The sequence below is a fragment of the Manis javanica genome, chromosome 11 (genome assembly GCF_040802235.1).
Source record: "Manis javanica isolate MJ-LG chromosome 11, MJ_LKY, whole genome shotgun sequence".
Taxonomy (NCBI): Eukaryota; Metazoa; Chordata; class Mammalia; order Pholidota; family Manidae; genus Manis; species Manis javanica.
This window is the reverse complement of record NC_133166.1, coordinates 60,343,158-60,368,330: the sequence shown is the minus strand read 5'-3', so window position 1 is coordinate 60,368,330 and position 25,173 is coordinate 60,343,158. Positions and strand designations below refer to the sequence as shown.

General features: G+C 37.2%; 1 protein-coding gene across 6 annotated transcripts in view; it reads left to right on the top strand.

The window, feature by feature from the left end:
• LRRC4C (leucine rich repeat containing 4C) overlaps window positions 1–25,173 on the top strand; it is a 752,614-nt gene that overhangs the window by 58,319 nt on the left and 669,122 nt on the right. The gene's annotated exons all lie outside the window — the stretch shown is intronic.

The window sequence follows — 25,173 nt, the reverse complement described above, 5'->3', positions numbered from 1 at the left end:
ATCCCTATGCTCCCATCCCCATTATACATCCCTCCCTTCCACCCCTTCTGCCCAGTCCCTTTCCCTTTGGTAACCGTTAGTCCATTCTTGGGTTCTGTCATTCTGCTGCTGTTTTGTTCCTTCAGTTTTTCTTTTGTTCTTATACTCTACAGATGAGTGAAATCATTTGGTATTTGTCTTTCTCTGCTTGGCTTATTTCACTGCGCATAATACCCTCTAGCTCCATCCATGTTGTTGCAAATGGTAGGATTTGTTTTCTTCTTATGGCTGAATACTATTTCATTGTCTTTATGTACCACATCTTCTTTATCCATTCATCTACTGATGGACACTTAGGTTGCTTCCATTTCTTGGCTATTGTAAATAGTGCTGCGATAAACATAGGGGTGCATCTGTCTTTTTCAAACTGGAGTGCTGCATCCTTAGGGTATATACCTAGAAGTGGAATTCCTGGGTCAAATGGTAAGTCTATTTTGAGCATTTTGAGGAACCTCCATACTGCTTTCCACAATGGTTGAACTAATTTACATTCGCACCAGCAGTGTAGGAGGGTTCCCCTTTCTCTGCAACCTCGCCAACATTTGTTGTTTGTATTTTTGATGGTGGCCATCGTTACTGGTGTGAGGTGATATCTCAATGTGATTTTAATTTGCATTTCTCTGATAACTAGCGATGTGGAGCATCTTTTCATGTGTCTGTTGGCCTCTGAATTTCTTCTTTGGAGAACTGTCTGTTCAGTTCCTCTGCCCATTTTTTAATTGGGTTATTTGCTTTTTGTTTGTTGAGGTATGTGAGCTCTTTATATATTTTGGATGTCAACCCTTTATCGGATCTGTCATTTATGAATATATTCTCCCATACTGTAGGGTACCTTTTTGTTCTATTGATGGTGTCCTTTGCTGTACAGAAGCTTCTCAGCTTGATATAGTCCCACTTGTTCATTTTTGCTTTTGTTTCCCTTGCCCAGTGAGATATGTTCATGAAGAAGTCGCTCATGTTTATGTCCAAGAGATTTTTGCCTGTATTTTTTCCCAAGAGTTTTATGGTTTCATGACTTACATTCAGGTCTTTGATCCATTTCAAATTTACTTTTGTGTATGAGTTAGACAGTGATCCAGTTTCATTCTCTTACATGCAGCTGTCCAGTTTTGCCAGCACCATCTGTTGAAGAGACTGTCATTTCCCCATTGTATGTCTATGGCTCCTTTATCGAATATTAATTGACCATATATGTTTGAGTTAATGTCTGGAGTATCTATTCTGTTCCACTGGTCTGTGGCTCTGTTTTTGTGCAAGTACCAAATTGTCTTGATTACTGTGGCTTTGTAGTAGAGCTTGAAGTTGGGGAGTGAGATCCCCCCACCACCACCACTTTACTCTTCCTTCTCAGAATTGCTTTGGCTATTCGGGGTCTTTGGTGTTTCTAAGAATTTTTGAACTATTTGTTCCAGTTCATTGAAGAATGCTGTTGGTAATTTGATAGGGATTGCATCGAATCTGTATATTGCTTTGGGCAGGATGGCCATTTTGATGATATTAATTCTTCCTAGCCAAGAGCATGGGATGAGTTTCCATTTGTTAGTATTCTCTTTAATTTCTGTTCAGAGTGTCTTATAGTTTTCAGGGTATAGGTCTTTCACTTCCTTGGTAAGGTTTATTTCTAAGTATTTTATTCTTTTTGATGCAATTGTCAATGGAATTATTTTCCTAATTTCTCTTTCTATTGTTTCATTGTGAGTGTATAGGAAAGCCACAGATTTCTGTGTGTTAATTTTGTATCCTTCAACTTTGCTGTATTCTGATATCAGTTCTAGTAGTTTTGAGGTGGAGTCTTTAGGGTTTTTTATGTACAATGTCATGTCATCTGCAAATAGTGACAGTTTGACTTCTTCTCTACCAATCTGGATTCCTTGTATTTGTTTTGTCTAATTGCCATTGCTAGGATCTCCAGTACTATGTTGAATAACAGTGGGGAGAGTGGGCATCCCTGTCTTGTTCTTGATCTCAGAGGAAAAGCTTTCAGCTTTTCACTGTTCAGTATGATGTTGGCTGTGGGTTTATCATATATGGCCTTTATTATGTTGAGGTACCAGTCCTCTATACCCATTTTGTTGAGAGTTTTTATCATGAATGGATGTTGAATTTTGTCAAATGCTTTTTCCGCATCTATGGAGATGATCATGTGGTTTTTGTCCTTCTTTTGTTGATGTGGTGGGTGATGTTGATGGATTTTCGGATGTTGTTACGATCCTTGCATCCCTGGGATGAATCCCACTTGGTCATGGTATATGATCCTTTTGATGTATTTTTGAATTCAGTTTGCTAATATTTTGTTGAGTATTTTTGTATCTACGTTCATCAGGGATATTGGTCTGTAGTTTTCTTTTTTGGTGGGGATTTTGCCTGGTTTTGTTATTAGGGTGATGTTGGCTTCATAGAATGAGTTTGGGAGTATTCTCTCCTCTTCTATTTTTTGGAAAACTTTAAGGAGAATGCATATTATATCTTCACTGTATGTCTGATAAAATTCTGAGGTAAATCCACCTAGCCCAGGGGTTTTTTTCTTGGGTAGTTTTTTGATTACCGCTTCAATTTCTTTACTGGTAATTAGTTTGTTTAGATTTTGTGTTTCTTCCTTGGTGAGTCTTGGAAGGTTGTATTTTTCTAGGAAGTTGTCCATTTCTTCTAGGTTTTCCAGCTTCTTAGCATATAGGTTTTCATAGTAGTCTCTAATAATTCTTTGTATTTCTGTTGGGTCTGTCATGATGTTTCCTTTCTCATTTCTGATTCTGTTGATGTGTGTTGAGTCTCTTTTTCTCTTAATAAGTCTGGCTAGAGGCTTATCCATTTTGTTTATTTTCTCAAAGAACCAGCTCTTGGTTTCATTGATTTTTTCTATTGCTTTATTCTTCTCAATTTTGTTTATTTCTTCTCTGATCTTTATTATGTCCCTCCTTCTGCTGACTTTAGGCCTCATTTGTTCATCTTTTTCCAATTTTGATAACTGTGGTGTTAGACTATTCATTTGGGTTTGTTCTTCCTTCTTTAAATATGCCTGGATTGCTATATACTTTCCTGTTAAGACTGCTTTTGCTGCGTCCCACAGAAGTTGGGGCTTTGTGTTGTTGTTGTCATTTACTTCCATATATTGCTGGATCTCCATTTTAATTTGGTTGTTGATCCATTGACTATTTAGAAGCATGTTGTTAAGCCTCCATGTGTTTGTAAGCCTTTTTGTTTTCTTTGTACAATCTATTTCTAGTTTTGTACCTTTCTGGTCTGAAAAATTGGTTGGTAGAATTTCAATCTTTTTGAATTTACTGAGGCTCTTTTTGTGGCCTAGGATGTGGTCTATTCTGGAGAATGTTCCGTATGCACTTGAGAAGAATGTGTATCCTGTTGCTTTTGGGTGTAGAGTTCTAGAGATGTCTATTAGGTCCATCTCTTCTAGTGTGTTATTCAGTGCCTGTGTCCTTACTTATTTTCTGTCTGGTGGATCTGTCCTTTGGAGTGAATGGTGTGTTGAAGTCTCCTAAAATGAATGCATTGCATTCTATTTCCTCCTTTAGTTCTCTTAGTATATGTTTCACATATGCTGGTGCTCCTGTGTTGGGTGCATATATTTTTATAATGGTTATATCCTCTTGTTGTACTGAGCCATTATCATTATGTGATGTCCTCCTCTGTCTCTTGTGAGTTTCCTTCTTTTGAAGTCTGTTTTGTCTGATACTAGTACTGCAACACCTGCTTTTTTCTCCCTATTGTTTGCATGAAATATCTTTTCCCTCCCTTGACTTTTAGTCTGTGTATGTCTTTGGGTTTGAGTTGAGTCTCTTGTAAGCAGCATATAGATGGGTCTTGTTTTTTTATCCATTCAGTGACTCTGTCTTTTGCATGGTGCATTCAGTCCATTTACATTTAGGGTGATTATCGATAGGTATGTACTTATTGCCATTGCAGGTTTTAGATTCGTGGTTACCAAGGTTCCAGGTTACTTTCCTTACTATCTGAGAGTCTAACTTAACCATGCAGTATTAATTATGGCATAATTGAAAATATACGTGACTTTTGTGGAACTTTGTAACCAAGGACCTCATTAACATTTAATGATTTACCACATTTGTCCAAGTTTGTAGATTTGGCATTTTATATTTAGGTGACCTTTTTTGAATTGTTAAAAGGAAATATCTTTTCTATATCCTTTTCCCTCTGTTAGAGGAATGAAAGCCAACTGTATTCATATTTACAGAAAAAAATGAAGGCAAAAAAAGGCAAAGACCACATTTATTACTACATCTTTATTTCTTTTAAAGTGGAGTGATCCTGGACTCTCAACCAGAGACTTTGGGCTGCTCTGTTATTGATCTGTCTGTTCTATGTAAAGATCAGACCATATGCATCTGTCCAAATTGGCAAGGATTCATTCATAGGCTTTGACTTAATACTTTTATTTGTTCCTTATTGCTACAGTCTCATACAGAAAATTTAATAGAATAAATTTCTGTATTTCACCTAACAGATTTAAAAAATATAGTTTTCCAAGCCCATATTTAGCATAATGTAATTATCTTATGATCCTCTACGTAGCTTTCTCATCTCTGGAAAGGTGGGTATGTCACCAGTCATTTTAAATTAGCCCTCTAAGTTACTAAGATTCTGAACCCATTTATAATGTATGTATATGGGGTGGGTGGTCTTCCCCACACCATCAAGCAATTTGCAGATGCCAGCTAAATGTCCTACAATTCAACTCAATTCTGACACTATTAACTTGGAAATAGATTAGGTCCCATATGTTAAGGGTTCAATCCACATGATGCCCTCCCAACTTCAGATGACTCTCACAAGTCTAGATTGTCACCTATGCTTCTGACCAATAGACCTGAGGTTCCAGTGACCTCCTTACAGAGCTTGATTAATTTGCGAGAGAAGCTCACAGAACTCCGATGTATTTCTTACTAGATTATCAGTTTTTATAAAAGGGTGTAACTCTACAATAGCCAGATAGAAGATATTCATAGGTCAGTGTATGAAGAAAGGGCATGGAGCTTCGTGCCCTGTCAGCACCACTCAAACAACTGTCCCATTGTTCACTATAACTCCGGGGAGAAAATCCTGGGGCAAAATACCTTTGAAACCTAAATCAATTAAAGTGAGAAATAAAGGGGAGAAACCCATTTATTTCTTACAAGCAGTCATCCCATGTCTCTCTTGACCTGGCTGCAGAATAAGAGAGTCCCACCAACCTCTATGGTCCAGATATGCCCTCACTTGCCCTTGTAATTACCTATTGATAGGGAGTTGGACTACCGCTCTACACCCCTTGGGAACACCTATTGATATGGAGATGCACTAAAGCCAGGTGAAAGATTCTGGAAATATTGCAATTTTACCCACATTCACCAACGAGAAATTTTCTGAACCCTATCCTTTTGGCTTTTTATAGATACTTTATTACATAGGTATAATTGCTTAAACCATTGGCCATTGGTGATTGAGCTCAATCTCTAGTCCCTCTCCCCACTTTGGAAGTCTAGGGTGGGACTGCAAGTCGAACCCTTAATCACTTGCTTGGCTCAAGTAGCTATCAGTTCCCATCTTTTAGTTTCCTAGTGGTTTTCCAAAGGTCACCTTATTAACATAACAAAAGGTCTCTTTATTGCTGTTCACTAAGGGATTTAGGAGCTCTGTGCTAGAAAAGATGAGGAAGACTAGGGAAAGAAAAATGATTTTCTCTCTACCCTTTTAGATTCCTGGCTGAGACTCTCTAATAATAAAGGACAGTTTAACAGGAGAAATACAAATACAAGTTTAAGAACATGTATATTTCCTGGATACATTGAAGAAACCAAAGAAATCTGAGTATCTCTCCAAAATGGCACAAGTCATTACCTTCAGTACCATCTCCAGACAAAAGATATTAGGGGCTATTAGAAAAGCATAGTAAATAATGTTATGGTTGTTATGCAGATTTAAGTACTTTACTTCTCCATTGATAAGTGTTTCTAGAGATTTAGAGTCATCATCCTCTTCCTGGTTCTGTGTGGGAGACACTCTTACAGATGAAGATTTCCCTTATAAATATAAATGTATCTGAGAAAAGGGTAGCTTCAACTGGGTTCTTGTAGTTTTTCCTGTCTGCTGTTTCTTGAAAATAACCAGCTCAAGATAATCCTCAAAGAGGCATATTTTGGGGTGGCAAATTCTGCTTCTCTTCAAGACTAAAATATATTTCTTATTTTAAGTAACAAAATGACTATTGCTCTCTTAATTTCTTCCTATTTTATTTTGAAAGATTAAATTACCTTTTATTTGCAGTGTATTTTGTATGGGAAAAATATTTACCTTCACCCAAAAGTGAAATTTTTTAAGTTTCTTTCTGGCATTAAAAAGAAAACCACAAGCCCAAAATGGTATTACTTAATGTTAAGGCCTCATATCAGTAAACAAAGTTTTCATATTTAACCTAAGTACCATTTCTACGCCCAACCTCACCCCAACACAGTAATGTAATCTTTAACCAGCCAAACTGGTATTTCCTGGTCAACAATAGGAGTAATATTGATAATCCCCTTCCACTCCCTTTAGGAGGGCCACCTTGCCTAAGAGAATGTATTGTTTGCTAATTATTTCCTGTTTTTCTACTCTCTCTTTGCCTTTAAAAAACTTTCTTTTTCTGCATCTCTATGGAGCTCCCCTCTGCCTGATAGATAGGTGTGGGTAAAATCTCAATGTTTCCAGAATCTCTTGCCTGACCTTAGTGCATCTCCATATCAATAGGTGTTTCTGAGGGGTGGAGAGTTGTAGTCCTTTTCTGTATCAATAGGTAATTACAAGCTCCAGTGAGAGCATATCGGGACCATAGGGTTGGGTGGAGCTTTCCTCTACTGCAGCCCACAGAAAGAGATGCAGAACTACTTCTTGTAAGAAATAGGTTTTTCCCACTTTATTTCTCCCTTTCACTGATTTTGGTTTCAAAGGTATTTTGCCATGGGATTTTCCCCCTCAGAGTTACAAGCTGCCTGACTCATGAATCACTTAATAAAGCAAAATCAATCTTAATATTTATTCAGTTGAATTTTGTTTTTTAACACTGGTATCCTTCTTTGAGTTTTATTTCTTTGGATTAGAACCAAAGTGCATGCTTTATTGGGATTTTAGAAATGGCTTTTACTTTTGTTAAGTAATTTTTTTAGTTTAAAATGGTTCTTGAACAGATGGCAGCTTACACAGCTATCTATCACCTGTCTTCTTGTATAAAACTATATAATGTATCTTTTACACATGAAAAGGGGTATACACTGAGTGTAGAGATTATGGAAAACTTGTTGAAAAGCCAAAAATCTGAAAATATGAATCTATGAAATACCTTAGTCCAGGGAGAACAAGATATCTCATTTTCAGTACTGATTAATTATTAGTGTCTTTATAGAATATTAGCTAAGAATTTATAGTCATGTATTTGCCTACTTTGAAACAGTATCATGATCCTCTAGGAATGTCTATCTTAAACACAAAATAAAAAAAAGTGAGCCATATTTTTTCCAGTCTTGCTTTTGCTGTATGACGTTGGTCTAAATCAAAGTGCAGGAATCCAAAGGACCAGACAGCAAATATTTTAGGTATTGTGGGCTATATAATCTCTGTCACAAGTACTCAGCTCTGCCATTGTCATACTAAAGTAACCAAATACAATACATAAACAAACCATTCTATGTTCCAATAAAATTTTGTTTACAGAAACAGGAAGCAGTACAGATCTGGTCCACTGGCTGTTGAATTTTCTGACCCCTGTTCTGAATAGTATATTAATGGCTTTATTTGAATTAAATTCAAGCCATGACTTTTGAGAACATAAGACTATTCACCTGGCCAAATATTTGGTGATGATCTTGTATGCTGGTGTTCACTTGGGAAGAAGAGAGTCCACAAAAGTCCATACATTTTTGGTTTGTGCATCTTTGGGTAAGTGAACTGAGGTAGCACTGTTGCTGAGCATTTTAATCTGGGGAGATTTCCCTGCATGCTAGGTGAGACCTCAGCCTGGGAGAGGGTTCTTGACTCTGATCAAGAAGGAATTCATGAACAAGTTGGACGAGTGTAAAAAAGGAAGGAATTCATTAAAGTGAGAGTAGTAATGAATAGTAGCAGCCATGCAGTCAATATAGAGGAAGGAAGAACAGGGAAGAAAGGAAAGTACATTGACCTCCAGCTCAGCATAGGAAAATCCCTTGCCAACTCATAAATCCAGGGTCATCTGGTGTCCAGTGACTGCTTGTATCTGCACAGAATGGGAAGTCCTACTACTCCAGAATTTGGAGGAGCCACAGAGCCTGGATGATGTGAGATTATGTTCTGAGAACTTCCCAAAACAAAGAAAAGAGATTTTCAGGCAGACTACTAAAGAGCATGATTGTACAGCTTCAGTCTGGGTCTCCCAGTTGATGGAAACTTGCAAGCCCAAGTCAGAGCTCTAAGTAGCCTTTTCCTACTTGCTTGAAATAAAGCAGGGAGAGAGAAAAGACTTGTGTTTAGGACTAGACAATTGACTGAAGAAGAAAAGTACCAAAGACAATAAAATTGCAGGTGGTGGTCAGTGAACTCTTGTCTTTATCAAGAAAAGAGCTTAGAGACAAAGTGCAATAGGCTTATGCAACCAGAAAGTTTATTTGATAAATACAGTATATGCTCAGGAGTGTGGGCAACCTCAGAGAGGAGTCATACTCAAAGGTTTAGGATATGGGGTTTTAAATATTTCAAGAATGGGGTAAAGGGGCAGGGGAGTGAAGGCTGACATGTGGATTTATGATGTCTACCTCTGGTGAGAAACATTGTGTCACCATCCATAGTCTTCTAGATATGCTATAAGAAAAACTTAACACAAGGAATTTCCTATTCTTCTCCAAGATAGTAGTTATGCTCAATCAGTAGAAACATATCAGTTAGAACTGCTTGTCCTGCTTTAAGGTATGGTCAGTTGTTGGCTAATCACAGTAGAATATATTGGGAATCTTACCTCCCAACTCCCTGGTTTTTAAAATGGAATCAGCCTTAAGGTGGAGTCTTTCCTATTCTTACTATACTATTTATATATCAGCATTTTTCATCATAGGCAGGAAAAATTAATAGTGCTTATCCCATGTCCCTGCCCTACCTCAGTACTAGTATATATTATGGTATAAATTAGTACCTGTCACATGCATTGTTTCCACCTTTTCTTTTCATTACTACAATTATTTTTCTTTAAATTAAGTAATTTTGCATGACCTAAATCTACCCTAGATTCCATTTTTAATAAGAACAATGTTACATGCAATAGTTTCTGGAATTTAAGAAATTAAAGGTATACCCAGAGAGAGAGGATTAAAGATGGCAGTGTGAGAGGTGAGATAGAGGCTTCCTCCTAAAACCGCATATAATACAAAAATATAATTAATAAAACTAATCCTGAAAGAGCAACAGGAAAGAGGATTGCACCAGACTGCATATACCTGGAGAAAAGAGCAGACCTCACAGAACAGGGTAACATACAAAAGCTGTGGTCCAGTGGGATCACCTTCCCCTACCTCAGCTCACCAGCAAGAGGAAGAGAAACAGAGACAGGAGGGACTGGAGGCCTGGGACTGCTGAGTACCTAACTCTGGAGACCTGATCTGGGAGCACAAAACTACACTTCATGCTGCTTTCATGATACTCAAGTGATTAGGGGATTGCAAAGCTAAGACAGGCAGAATTCCTGGAGATACTGAGATTCCAGCCACTTGTGAAAAGCAGGGATCCATATCCGGCTGCTCTGGTACAAAAGAAAGGTGGGCAGTCTGAGAAACTTCCTAACAAGGAAGCCCTTAGCAAAAGGCTGCTAAAGGGGCAAGGATTGCACAGAGCTTACTGCTCAGGAGAAAAGACAGGTAGACAAAATTGTCCAGGTGCACTCTACCCAGCAGGTTGGGAGCTTTCAAGATCTTCAGTTGCTCCAGATCCCTGGCTGGCTACACAGCTCCAGGGACCCCCTCCATGATACGCAGCCTACTGCACCTTTCTCGCAGCCAGCCCGATCTGGCTCCCAAACTGGCAAACCCTACCCTGACATTAGGCCAGCAAGAGGGAAGACCTGTGTACAGCAACTACAAATGCAAAGCATAGAAGCTTATACTTGTGTGCTTGAACCACTGATTCAGGCAGTGGAGACAGGCATAGCAGCCGAGAGGCGGGAAACATCTTTTACTCCCCCCAGGCACAAATACCACTCCCCTGCAACCCCCGACATTGCTTCAGGGGCTGAGCAGCTCCAGAGAGTAGAACTTCTGGACACTAGAGGGCACCATATACAAACATGAAACACCAAAGGGACCTGGTTCAGAGTAAAATTATTAATACAACCCCTGAGAAAGATTTAAATGACATCTACCTCATGAATATTCCTGAAAGGGAGTTCAAAATAAAAATCATTAAGTTGCTAATGGAGGTAAGAAAAGATATTCAAGAACTCAGGAATGAATTCCGGTTGGAGATCCAATCATTGAAGGTCACAATGGAGGGTATTAAAAGCAGATTAGATACAATGGAGAAGACAGTAAATGAAATAGAAACTAGAGAAGAGGAATACAAAGAAGCTGAGGCACAAAGAGAATAAAGGATCTCTAAGAATGAAAGAATGTTGAGAAAACTGTGTGACCAATCCAAATGGAACAATATATGCATTATAGGGGTACCAGAAGAAGAAGAGAGAGAAATAGGGATAGAAAGAGTCTTTGAGGAGGTAATTGCTGAAAACGTCCCCAATCTGGGGAAAGAGATAGTATCTCAGGACATGGAGATCCACAGACCTCCCAACACAAGGGATCCAAGGAAGACAATACCAAGGCATATAGTAATTAAAATGGCAAAGATCAAGGATATGGACAGACTGTTAAAAGCAGCCAGAGAGACAAATAAGACCACAACACATACAAAGGAAAGCCCATCAGGCTATCATCAGGCTTCTCAACAGAAACCTTACATGCCAGAAGGGAATGGCATGATGTATTTAAAGCAAAGAAGAAGAAGGGTCTTGAACCAAGAATACTTTGTCTGGCAAGATCATCATTTAAATTTGAAGGAGGGATTAAACGATTTCCAGATAAGCAAAGGCTGAGAGAATTTACCTCCCACAAACCATCCCCACAGTGTATTCTGGAGGGATTGCTATAGATGGAAGTGTTCCTAAAGTTTAATAGCTGGCACCAGAGGTAATAAACCACAGTAAAGAAAATAGAACAGCTAATTACTAAGCAAATGCAAAATTAAATTAACTATCCCCAAAGTCAATCAAGGGATAAACAAAGCATATAGAATATGATACCTAATACATAAAGAATGGAGGAGGAAGAAAAAGGAGGAGAAAAAGAAAAGCACCTATAGATTGTGTTTGTAATAGCATATTAAGTGAGTGAAGTTAAACTCTTAGATAGTAAGGAAGTTAACCTTGAACCTTTGGTAACCACAAATCTAAAGCCTGCAATAACAATAAGTACATAAGTATTGATAATCACCCTAAATGTAAATGGAATGAAGACACCAAACAAATGACATAGTGTCACTGAATGGATAAAAAACAAGACCCGTCTATATGCTGCATACAAGAGACTCACTTTAAACCCAAAGACATACAAAGACTTAAAGTGAAGGGATGGAGAAAGATATTTAATGTAACAAATAGGGAGAAAAAAACAGGAGCGGCAGTACTTGTACAGGACAAAACAGACTTTAAAACAAAGAAAGTCACAAGAGACAAAGGAGGACATTATATAATGATAAAAGGGTCAATCCAAGGAGAAGATATAACCATTATAAATATCTATGCACTCAACACAGAGCACCTACATAAGTGAAACAAATACCAACTGAATTAAAAGGGGAAATAGAATGCAATGCATTCATTCTAGGAGACTTCACTACTACTCTCACTCTGAAGGACAGATCAACCAGACATAAAATAAGTAAGGAGACAGAGGCACTGAAAAACACCTTAGAGCAGATGGATCTAACAGACATCTACAGAACTCTACACCCAAAAGCAGCAGAATACACATTCCTCTCAAGTGCGCATGCAACATTTTCAAGAATAGATCATATACTAGGCCACAAAAAGAGCCTCAGTAAATTCAAAAAGATTGAAATTGTACCAACCAGTTTTTCAGACCACAAAGGTATGAAACTAGAAATAAATTATGCAAAGGAAATGAAAAATCCTACAAACAAATGGAGGCTTCACAACATGCTCCTAATTAACCAATGGATCAAGGACCAAATAAAAACAGAGATCAAACAATATATGGAGACAAATGACAATGATAATTCAACACCACAAAATCTGTGGAACACAGCAAAGGACATGCTGAGAGGAAAGTATATTGCAATTCAGGCCTACCTAAGGAAAGAAGAACAATCACATACGAGCAGTTAAACTCACAATTAACAAAACTAGAGAAAGAACAACAAAGGAGGCCCAAAGGCAGTAGAAGGAGGGACATAATAAATATTACAGCAGAAGTAAATAAAATCGAGAAGAATAAAACAATAGAAAGAATCAATGAAAGCAAGAGCTGTTTCTTTGAGAAAAAAAAGAAAATAGATAAACCCTTAGAAAGACGCTTCAAGAAAAAAAGAGAGTCTAATCACATAAACAGAATCAAAAATGAGAAAGGAGAAATCACTACAGACACCACTGAAATACAAAGAATTATTAACAAATACTATGAAAAATTATATGCTAACAAACTAGATAACCTAGAAAAAATGGATAACTTTCTAGAAAAATACAACCTTCCAAGGCTGATCCAAGAAGAAACAGAAAATCTAAACAGACCAATTACCAGCAACAAAATTGAACTGATAATCAAAAACCAACCTAAGAGAAAACTCCTGTCCAGATAGCTGCACTGCTGAATTCTATCAACATTTAGTAAAGACCTAATACCCATCCTGCTTAAAGTTTCCAAAGAGTAGAAGAAAAGGGAATACTTACAAACTCACTCTATGAAGCCAGCATCTCTGTAATATCAAAACCAGGCAAAGACACCACAAAAAAGAAAATTACAGACCAATATCCCTGAAAAACATAGATGCAAAAATACTCAACAAAATATTAGCAAACCGAATTCAAACATACATCAAAAAGATCATCCATCATGATCAAGTAGGATTTATTCCTATGATGTAAGTATGGTACAACATTCAAAAATCCATCAACATCATCCACCACATCAACAAAAAGAGGAAAAAAACCACATGATCATCCCCACAGATGCTGCGAAAACATTTGAGAAAACTTAACATCCATTCATGATCAAAACTCTCAACAAAATGGGTATAGAGGGTAAGTACCTCAACATAATAAAGGCCATATATGACAAACCCACAGGCAACATTACACTTAAAGGCAGCTGAAATCTATTCCTTTAAGATCAGAAAAAGATAAGGATGCCCACCCTTCCCACTTCTATTCAACATAGTACTGGAGGTCCTAGCCACGGCAATCAGACAACACAAAGAAATAAAAGGCACCCACATTGGCAAGGAAGAAGTTAAACCGTCCCTTTTTGCAGGTGACATGATATTGTACATAAAAAATCCTAAGAATCCACTCCAAAATTACTAGATCAAATATCTGATTTCAGCAAAGTTTCAGGTTACAAAACTAATACACAGAAATCTGCTGCATTCCTATATACTAACAATGAGCTAGCAGAGAGAGAAATCAGGAAAACAATTCCATTCACAGTTGTATCAAAAAGAGTAAAATACCTAGGAATAAACCTAACCAAGGAAGTGAAAGAACTATACTCTGAAACTACATGACACTCATGAGAGAAATTAAAGAAGATACCAATAAATGGAAACAAATCCCATGCTAATGGGTAGGAAGAATTAATATTGTCAAAATGGCCATCCTGCCTAAAGCAGTCTACAAATTCACTGCAATTCCTATCAAAATACCAATAGCATTTCTCAATGAACTAGAGAAAATCATTCTAAAATTCATATGGAACCACAAAACACCCCGAATAGCCAAAGCAATCCTGAGAATAAAGAATAAAGCTGGGGGGATTATGATCCTCAACTTCAAGTTCTACTACAAAGCCACAGTAATCAAGACAATTTGGTACTGGCACAAGAACAGACCAATAGACCAATGGAACAGACTAGAGAGCCCTGATATAAACCCAACCTTAAGTGGTCAATTAATATATGATAAAGGAGTCATGGACATACAACGGGGAATGACAGACTCTTTACCAGCTAATGTTGGCAAAACTGGACAGCTACATGCAAGAGAATGAAACTGGATTATTGTTTAACCCCATACACAAAAGTAAACTCAAAATGGTTCAAAGACTTGAATGTAAGTCATGAAACCATAAAACTCTTAGAAGACAACATAGGCAAACATCTCCTGAATATAAGCATGAGCAACTTCTTCCTGAATGCATCTCCTCGAGCAAGGGAAACAAAAGCAAAATTGAACTCATGAGACTACATTAAACTAAAAAGTTTCTGTATGGCAAAGGACACCATCATCAGAATAAAAAGGCATCCTACAGTATGGGAGAATATATTTATAAATGACACATCTGACAGAGGGTTACCATCCAAAATATATAAAGAACTTATATGCCTCAACACCCAAAAAACAAATAACCCGTTTAACAAATAGGCAGAGGATATGAAGAGACAGTTCTCCAAAGAAGAAATTCAGATGGCCAACAGACACATGAGAAGATGCTCCACATCACTAATCATCAGGGAAATGCAAATTAAAACCACAATGAAATATCACCTCACACCAGTAAGGATGACCAGTATCAAAAAGACTAAGAAAAACAAATGCTGGCGAGGATGCAGAGAAAGGGGAACCCTCCTACACTGCTGGTGGGAATGAAAGCTAGTTCAACCACTGTGGAAAGTAATATGGAGATTCTTCTAAAATCTAAAACTGAAAATACCATTTGACCTGAGAATCCCACTCCTTGGGATTTACCCAAAGAATACAACTTTTCAGATTCAAAAGGCATATGCACCCCTATTTATTTTGCAGCACTTTTTACAATAGGCAAGATATGGAAGCAACCTAAGTGTCCATCAATAGATGAATGGATAAAGAAGAGGTGATACATATACACAATGGAATACTACTCAGCCATAAGAAAGAAACAAATCCTACCATTTGCAACAACATGGATGCAGTTGGAGGACATTATGCTCAGTGAAATAAGCCAGGCAAAGAAAGACAAGTGCCAAGTTATTTCCCTCATTTGTGGAGTATAACAATGAAGTAAAACTGAAGGAACAAAGTGGCAGCAGACTCAGAGACTCCAAAAAGGAACTAGTGGTTACCAAAGGCAAGGGGTGTGGGAGGGTGGGTAGGGAGGGAGGGAGAAGGAGATTGAGGGGTATTATGTTTAGTACACATGGTATGGGGGATCACGGGGAGAACAGTGTAGCACAGAGATGGCAAATAGTGAATCTGTGGCATCTTGCTGCACTGATGGACAGTGACTGCATTGAGTTATATATAGAGACTTGATAATATGGGTAAATGTAGTAACCGCATTGTTTTTTCATGTGAAACCTTCATAAGAGTGTATATCAGTAATAGCTTAATAAAAATTTTTTGAAAATTAAAAAAATATTATTCGGCCATAAGAAGAAAACAAATCCTACCATTTGCAACAACATGGATGGAGCTAGAGGGTATTATGCTCAGTGAAAAAAGTCAGGCAGAGAAAGACAAGTACCAAATGATTTCACTCATATGTGGAGTATAAGAACAAAGAAAAACTGAAGGAACAAAACAGCAGCAAAATCGCAGAACCCAAGAATGGACTAACAGTTCCCAAAGGGAAAGGGACTGGGGAGAATAGGTGGGAAGGGAGGGATAAGGTCGTGAAAGAAGAAAGGGGGTATTATGATTAGCATGTATAATGTGGGGGGTGGTGGGGAGGGTTGTGAAACACAGAGAAGACAAGTAGTGATTGTACAGCATCTTACTATGCTGATGGACAGTGACTGTAATGGGGTTTGTGGGGGGTACTTGGTGAAGGGGGCAGCCTAGTAAACATAATTAAAATGGCCAATTTTAACTACAGACTTCACAAGTAGCAACAGGACCCATTTCCACCTTTAATTTCTACTGGTATCTGTGTATTTGCTTTATTCTTCCCTCTTCTTTCCTAGACAATTTCTTCCCTCTCTCCAGTCTCTGTATGTATAGTTTCAGCCTCAGAGAAAGACTGGCTCTTCCTCAATTCTACTTTAATTTCTAGGAAAGGAATCTTGTGTCAGGTGCACATCCCTGGATTAATCAGTTGATACAGGTAGGTCTGGAACAGCTGGGGATGGTGCAGTTAGGGAGCAACCCTGAGACAGAGAGCTGTGGACAGATGGCAGAGTTGCACAAATGGTTGTGCCAGAAAGGTCCATGAGGCTATGAGATAGGTTATCAAGAAATAGATTTTGTACAAAGGGAAGTGTCTGAGTAAGAACTACATGTCTTATTTGCTACCTTAGAGAGAGAATGTCTTGTCTTTTAAATTCCTGTTTGGCATAGTAAATTAACCTCTCCATTTTCTTGGAAAATTCTGTGACAGTTGGGTCCTTCTAAGGCAGCCAGCTTCAGAGTGTTTAGAAACATCATGTAACATTCTTGGTAAGAAGACCAGGGATGGAAATGAATTCATCTCTGCTCTGTCCTTGGGTCAGTGAGCCTTAGGCTGAAAGGTTACTCATGTGAGGACGGTGAAATTGAATTTGAAGGATCTGCTTAGCTCTGCTTGCCTCTTTGTGCTCTGTTTTAAACTCTATAAAATTCCATCTTCTTCCCTGTTCTGTGATGATAACTTTCAGTGTATGAATCTCAGAATCTATTGAAAGTAGCAAATGATCATTCAAAATAATGTATTTCCATCTTGATCAAGTTGTTTGGGATTCTATACAATCGTACAAAGTTTACATTTTAATGTAGCAAAATATTATAAAAACAACATAAAAATACTAGGCCTTTCTTGGCAAGGGTTTACTTCTGGACTGGTGTTTCTCCTTCATGTCCCAGTTTTCCCATCTTGCTCAAATTTCTATCCTATCCTCTTCCCTTCTGCATATCCAAGGATCTCAAAATTTTTTCCACTTCCAGGTGATTTTAAGGTAATTTCCTTTCCCTGTCTTCACTCATCTCAGGTACTCTCTGAGGGTTTTTTTTATAATAGAAATGTTCCATGAAAGTGTAATAATATATAAAAATCTTACTTTCCCCTAAGAGTTCCTCTATCCCTAAAAGGAACATCTTCATTTATATCCTACATAAAAATGTTCTTATACAGTTGTAAATACAAGATACATTCATTATATAAGTTGAGGTGAAATTCATGTAACATGAAAATAACCATTTAAAATTGAACAATTAAGTGGCATTTAGTATACTAGAAATCCCCATGCATCACTTCTATGTAGTTCCAAACATTTTCATGATCCTAAAATAATACCCTGTACCCATTAAGCAGTCACCACTCCCTGTTATGGGTTGAATTGTCCCCCCATCTCTTCCTCTAAAAACATATATGCCAAGGTTCTAAACCCCTGTACTTCAGAACATGCCCCTACTTGGACAGAGGGTCACTGCAGACGTGATTAGTTAAGCTGAGAGGAGGTTGTCCTTGGAGTAGGATGGGCTACTAATACAGTGTAACTGGCATTCTTCTAAGAAGACAGCCATATAAAGACAGAAATACTGGGAGAATGCCATGAACTACAGGGGCAGAGAATGGAATTATACAGTTGCAAGCCAAGAAACACCAAAGATCATGGGCAAACCAGCAGAAGATGGGTAAAAGCAAGGAAAGATTCCCTCTAGGTTTCAGAGGGAACATAGTCCCATTGACACCTTAACTTTGTATTTCTCACCCACAGAACTGTGGGGCTATACATTTTTGTGCTTTAAATCACCCAGTTTGTGATCCTTTATTAGGCAGATTTAGAGACTGACATACTTGTATTTTCCTGATTCTAGCCCCTCCCTGGCAACCACCTATTTGCTTTTTGTCTCTGGGGGTGTATATACCTGTTGTAGATATTTTATATAAAAGGAATTATACAATATATGATCTTTTGTGTCCAACCTCTTTCACTTAGCAAAATGTTTTTGGGGTTCATATGTATCAATATATCACAACTTTATTCCTTTTTATGGCCAAATAATTTTCTATTATGTGGAACTACTGCAATTTGGTTATCTATTCAGTTGGTGGATACTTGGATTGTTTCCATTTTTTTGGCTATTGTGAATAGTTCTGCTATGAATATTTACATACATTTTAAAATTTTAGGGGGCATATACATAGGAGAGAAATTGCCAGTAATTCTATGCTTATATTTTGCAGGACACACAGCATTTTATTTGTAACTTTTCTCTTAAACTAGTTTCATAAGTAGTTTTTATATTTATTCTACATTTCATTGAAATTATCTTCATGGATAAAATTTTACTAAATAGCCACAAAATAACAAGTAACCAACACTCAGTTTCCACTCTATGTTAAATATACTATATATTATATATATTATATACATAAAACTAGGAGCTTTTTAGGCATCAGACTCATTTTATCATTGCCTGTGTTGGTTAAAGCTTATTAAGGCTGTGGCATTCATAAGACTATGGGTTGGAACCATTAAAGCACATCCCTGTACACAGAATACATGTCCAGTTTCAACCTATTAATATTATTTATCTTAGGGAATAGAGCAGAATTACATAAGTGGGTTACATCACACTTTTTCTAAAAAAGAACAACCTCTTTATTGCTGTGCTCAAAAAAGAACACCTAGTGTATGACCCCCTTCTTTAATACCAAATGCTTTAGACAAGTTCTGTCCAATAGAATTTTCTTTAATAATGGAAATGTAAATTTTTGTACTTCTAGTATCTACTAGCCATATATGACTATTAAGCAGTTAAAATGTGGTGAATACAACTGGAAACTAAATGTTTAATTTCAGTTTGTTTAAATTTTAATAACTACATATGGCTAATAGCTAACATACTGGACACTGTAGCTTCAGACATTTCCCATCCTTACTAAGACTCATTTGTCTTTGTAATCTGGCCTCTTCAAGGTCCCAGAAGAGTTAAGTATACATATCCCTAAAACAATATGCACACAGTTTTGTTTTATGGGTAATGATAGCTTAGGTAGTCCACCTTTCCTCTAGTGTGGTACCATAATCTGCATTTAGATAAAAATGTGTCCTTTTACACAAATAATACCAATATGAAAATTTCATTACATTGTAAGGCTTTATGTCTTGAAATATTTAAACAAATAGATACATTTGATGAATAATCTGAATAGTGAAAAACATGAGTTTTAGCTCCAGTTTGTTGGGAAATCACTCTTCCAACCCTTGTTTTCAAGCCTCAACTGTAAAATGAATGGTTTGGTCTGTATAGTTAATTAGATCTCTTCTATAGGAGCATCCTTTTTTTGTGTGTGTGTCTCCTCTGCGGTCCTCATTTGATATACACCTTCAGTCTTCATTTTAGGAAACTCCCTTTCCTTAAATCGGTTGTCTCCCTGCAACAATGCAAACACTGAAAGAGCTACCAGCTTTGGTTAATGGGGCAGCTGTTTTCTGTATCCAGTTTCTGTGAAGAGTAAAGGGAGAGGAGTTTGTCTTCACCACATCACTGAGTAGTAAAGGATGAAACAATTCCATTGAAAAATCTGAATCAATCAGGAAACATTGTTTGTGTTTTATTCTGTTTACTCCCATAAGCAAAAGCAAAAAATATGTTGCTTTTGAAATGTCAATGCCAGAAATATTCCATCTTATGCATTTTAATTCTGTTAGGAGACATGTTTAAACAGGCCATAAGCTGAAAATCTTCCATAAGGACAATTAAGTATTAAAATACAATAATGTCTTAAACAATCAATGCAAATTCCAGAAGCAATAGATAAAATGTATTTTACAAAATAATTTTTTGGACAAAGAAAACTGTCTGTTGCCTAAGAATGTGTATTGCAGGACACCCAACATCTTGTACATTTCAGTTTTTTAGCAGGAACCTGGGGTTCCTGTTTGCGGAGTTGAAGAATGAATTTAGCAAACATTCAAGGTAGGAGAGCTGGGGAGAGGCTTTTATTCAGAGAGGAAGGCAGAGGACAGAGCTACTGGCTCAAGAGAGCCCAGGGTGGTGTATTGTCTATGGGATTTATAGGCGGTTGAGAGACAAAGGGCTAGGGGTGCACACCTGCTAAGTGGTCCCAAAATGTTTATCTTTGAAGAGACATTAAGTTTCTTATTAGTCTTCTTGGTTATTTGCAAGAAATTTACTGCTCTGATTCCTTCCAGAATAGCAGCTTCCTGGTCTGGGAGCATATCAGTCAAGACTGCCTAACTTGCCCTCAAGGTGGACTGAGTTATTGTCTGTTTGCTAAAGAGTTTAAAAGGCGCTCTAAGATGGAACCTTTCTTGCTTTTATTATGTTGTTTATGGCTGGGCTTGCTTGCTATTATTAATTACCCAGGTTGTAAATCACCTAATCAGGCCTGAAGGTGGAAAAACAGCATATAGGCCTGGGCCTCTTAGCATGGTAAAGTGAATCTTACATGTAATTATAAATGTTTAGCATAAGAAAAAACATGGACTACTTTCCTTTATCTGGTGAATATTAACTGATCTCACTGAAAAATGACTCTAGAGCTTAATATTTAACCCGGATTTTTGAGAGGGGGTTTCCTTGCATGTAGTTACATTGCTGACGGTAATTATACTGCCTTGCTTTTTCCAGTGGCCCTCACCCTACTCTGTCTAAACCCACGGTCCCTGTCTCAAAGTCATAGGTAAGGCTTTGAGATGACAAAAATGTGTCTAGTTAGAATAATTTCTATAAAAGAACTTTCTTTCATATAACTATATTTCCAAAATGTTTCAGAAACATTGATTTCTAGACTGCTTGCATTTTCACAGAATTTGAAGAATGCACACCCTACAGACTTTATGACATTCCCTTTAAACCAAAGTTTTTACTTACAAGAATTGATGGCTCCAAAATATTTTAGAATAGAGGTTTCAGTATGAAGTGGAGATATGTAACTCTGTGTGGCTGGAATATTTGCCAGAGAAAGAAAAGCAAAAAATAAAATAAAATTGTCTTTGTTCTTACAATTTGGTCTGCCTAAGGAAAAATATATTTATAAAGTAAATAAGTAATATAAAATAAAATAATGCTCTAATATAAAACATACCATAACAATGTAATATCATAAAACCAAATAATAAATTAGACTATTCTGAGCCTGAAGCTAACATTAATAAAATGGGAGTCATAGCTATAGATTCTGCCATCAGTTTAAATTTTATACCTTTAAGTTTTTCTTAAAAAATGGATTCATTCCAAGTTGTGTAGCCAAAGCAGAAGTAACATACATGGTGGTTCCACCCAGTTTGCAGTGTTAGTTTCATTAAAAGGCAGCTAATTGTAAAACACCTTTTGAAACACATGCGTGCTGACACCATTTTCTATGGTGACACTCATGCCAAAATATATAAAAATAAAGTTGGAGTTAATTAATGTCCATGGAGAGTTAAAAACTTTACTTCCTTCTTATTGGTTAGTTTAATGTTGTGAAATATTCCTAAAACACACATCTCTGAAAGGCCCCAGCAGGACTCTTCATAAGTATGCCAAGCCCCTTCTACCACTGCATATGGATGGGGAGTTGATTAACATGATGTTAAAATGCAAAACAAAAATTGGAACTTTACTGTGCCCTTTCAGTTACTCTTTAAAGGTAGGGAAGACGTAAAGGATGAATAGCAGACCTAATAAGGAAACATTTCATTGGGTTTTTCATTATAGTAAAAATATCTCAGTGGAGAGATAAAATGCATTTACTAAATTCACCAGAATGGAGATGTGATTGTTGAAACAGTTTAGGTACTTTATAATTCATTTTGCACAAATCTCCTTTTTGAGATCTGAGCACAATGAAGAAAAATACTTAGTTGGAGGACACAGAAAATGGTCTTTATTCCAGACATTTTGGATTATGAGTTTCATTCTAGCAATCATTTTGAGCAGAGAAATGGAAGGATCAGCTATTAAAAGGAAATTAACTCCCAAATTGCAATTACAACATTAGCTTTTGTTAGTATATCAATAGGGAAAAATTATTTTCTAAGTATTTATCTCAGGATGTGTCGTATTTACATTCAGTCAACTCAGTTTTTGCCTTCAAAAGTGAAAGTGATCTGATGTTATTTTAATCAAGGCTGATATAAAGTCATGTTGTTAGGAAGGAAAGGACTCAGCTTGGTGTTGCAGGGAAGTCAGATACAGTGAGATGGGAGATCAAAGTCAAGAAAGCAAAGTAAGTTGTAATGCCCTCTGCATAGGGTAACAGAATGGGCCTGCCTAAGATAAGACAGGCAGGCATGGAAGCTCATTCTGAGGCTGCTTTTATGTGGTTTTGGCAAGGCAGAGAGGTACTTGATTGACAGCTGTCAGCTCTAGGCTTGTTCTGATTAGTGAAATGGGGACAGGGGCTGTGCTGCGCCTGTACTTCTGATGCTTCTTATCTGGGGGACCTTGGACATTTCCCGAGTCACTCTTGGACCCTGTGGGTTCACCTGATTAGCTTTCTCAGTCATTTCTGGCTTTCTGGCTCTATGTGATCAACTCCTTGAGTCCCTCTCTCCTTTTCATCCAGCTCATTTCTGTCTTTCTGCCTAACAGTGTGACTGACCAGTCAACCTCAAAACAGACAACATATAAAGTGAATTTCTTGTTGATTAGACTTTTCATTACAGTTTTATGCTTGGTCACCCAATAATATTCAAAATATTTAAAATTTTGCAGGTTTGCTAAGGGTAGCAGAAAAGCTACACTTAAGAAAAAAGCATTGTATGAAAAAGTTATTTAGTTTTTCACACATTGTCTATAGCAGATGGGAATAGAAAATAGAGAATGGCAAAATCTCCATTATGAATAACAAGGGTTAAGACTCACTGAAGACCTCAGGCAAACACACTTTTATCCAGATGGGCTCAGGTAGAGCAATAGTGGGTCGTCACTTTAGAATTCAGAAATATGTCTCTGCTCCATACGCTTGGCCCTTCTCTTTTCAGTGAGTGATACAGCAGTGCCACTACAGAAGGGTGGCTGTTTCGGGTGAAGTTTTGTAAGCTCCTGAAGGCATGGGCTAACTCCCGCTCTTGTTAGAATCTATTTCGCTGGCATCTTTGTCAAGAAACTGAGTTTAGGCATTAGTGGAGTAATTTCAAAATGCTAATGCTCCTTGGTTCCAAAAAAAAGGAGAGTTGTAACAATTGTCTGCCCTTCAACCGAATTCTAATGAGTAGATGAAAGCTACTACTGCTTGGGAACATTCTTTCATTAAGCCAACTGGTTCCAAGATGATACAGTTTGAGAAGCAGAGTAGTTTGGGGCTTGGAGATGGTATTTTGAGACATTAAGTCAAGAGATTGCTTACTAAAAGGAGGAAAACAGAGTGGTAAACAGGGGCCAATTAGCAGAAAACAGAAAAGTACATCTTGTTTCACAAAATCACCTTAACTAGTTTTGCTTAAATTGTGATTTTCTCCATCTTTTCTCTTCCAGCTAATGTTGAGTTGATGGTGTGGGCATGCACTGAATCAACCAGCTTTAGGTAGAGTAGACAAGTCAGTGAAATGTGTCTTCTACACCCTCCCACCACTTGTCTTCTTCCCACCCAGCTATCACCTATTTCCTACATCTGGTTGATGTGACACCCTTAAATTTCCTATCATGTAAACTGACTCAGTTCCGTGCTCTGAAGTTAGCTTTCCTTTCCTCCAAATTACAACTCACCTTGTTCAGTCCTCTGATCATTGCTAAGAGGACAAAATTGGTTTAATAAACCACTTCTACAGGGGTTTTGAAATGATATCTACTTCCTAATACTTTAATAAACCCATGAAATTTCACAATTTAAAATAGGTTAGTAGATAATCCAAATGATCTTTTCATTTGTCTTTTCTTGTTTTTGAACTTTTCTGGATATATATGAATGATAGAAAATCTTCAGGGGGAATTTTTCAGATAGACTAAGGTTTGTTTTTGCCTTTTTGTTTTTTTCTCCTATGGTTCAAGTCAAAGAATATGGTAATTGCTCAATCTGTTTATAACAAAGATTGCAAAAACTTGATACATATGCAGCTGTTATCCCCTTACCGTCCCATGTCAGCTATCATTAATCCATCTCAGAACACCTTCCCTCTGAATTGAGATGAGGTCTTAGAATCCTTTGCGAATCAGCCTTTCCGGGCAGCCACTAATGGATCATCAGAATCTGCCTCCCTGTTTACAGTGGTGTGTGTGTATGTGTGTATGTGTGTATGTTTATGCGTATGTGTATGTAGTTGAGTGGTTAAGGCCAAGAAATGTACCTATGTATGCCCACTGCCTTTTTCCTTCAACTAGGCCTAAACATTAACAACCAACTGCTGTATCAGCTCTGTCATGGAGACAATTTTTAAAACTAACCTAACCATATGGATATCATTTGAATTTTCAAGTTACTACTTCCAGAAGGGAATAGGACAGAATGAATATTGATCTATGACTGAGACAGAAGAAATGTTGTGAAATAGGCCTTTGAATAAATTGCATACTTCTCCATCCCCCTTGATCAATGTAAGGGTGCAGAGTTTATTAGTACACTTTCATGTCAGCTTTTATTGATAATTTTTGTCATATTTCAGACACCTATATTTAATCCATAAACTATCCAAATACAAATATATTAAATCTATTTTTCTTAAATACTTCAAATTCATTATGACCTAAGTTCTTAGGTGATACCAGAAAGTCTCCATTCTGACCACTGTTCTTACTTGAAGATGCTGGGTGAAAGATGACTGAGAATGCAGAGTAGTTTTACTCCTAATTATGCTAACATAATGGTGTTCTTGATGGATGGCTCAAGAAGATATTTATCCTTTGATTTATAAATTATTTTTATTATTTAAATTGAATAGTTTCTCCTATCCTCCTGAGCCTTCTTCCTACTTAGATCATATCTAAACTTCAAAATGTTATAGTATGCCATGAAAATTCAAACCCAAGGACCTGAAGAAAATTACATTTATTGC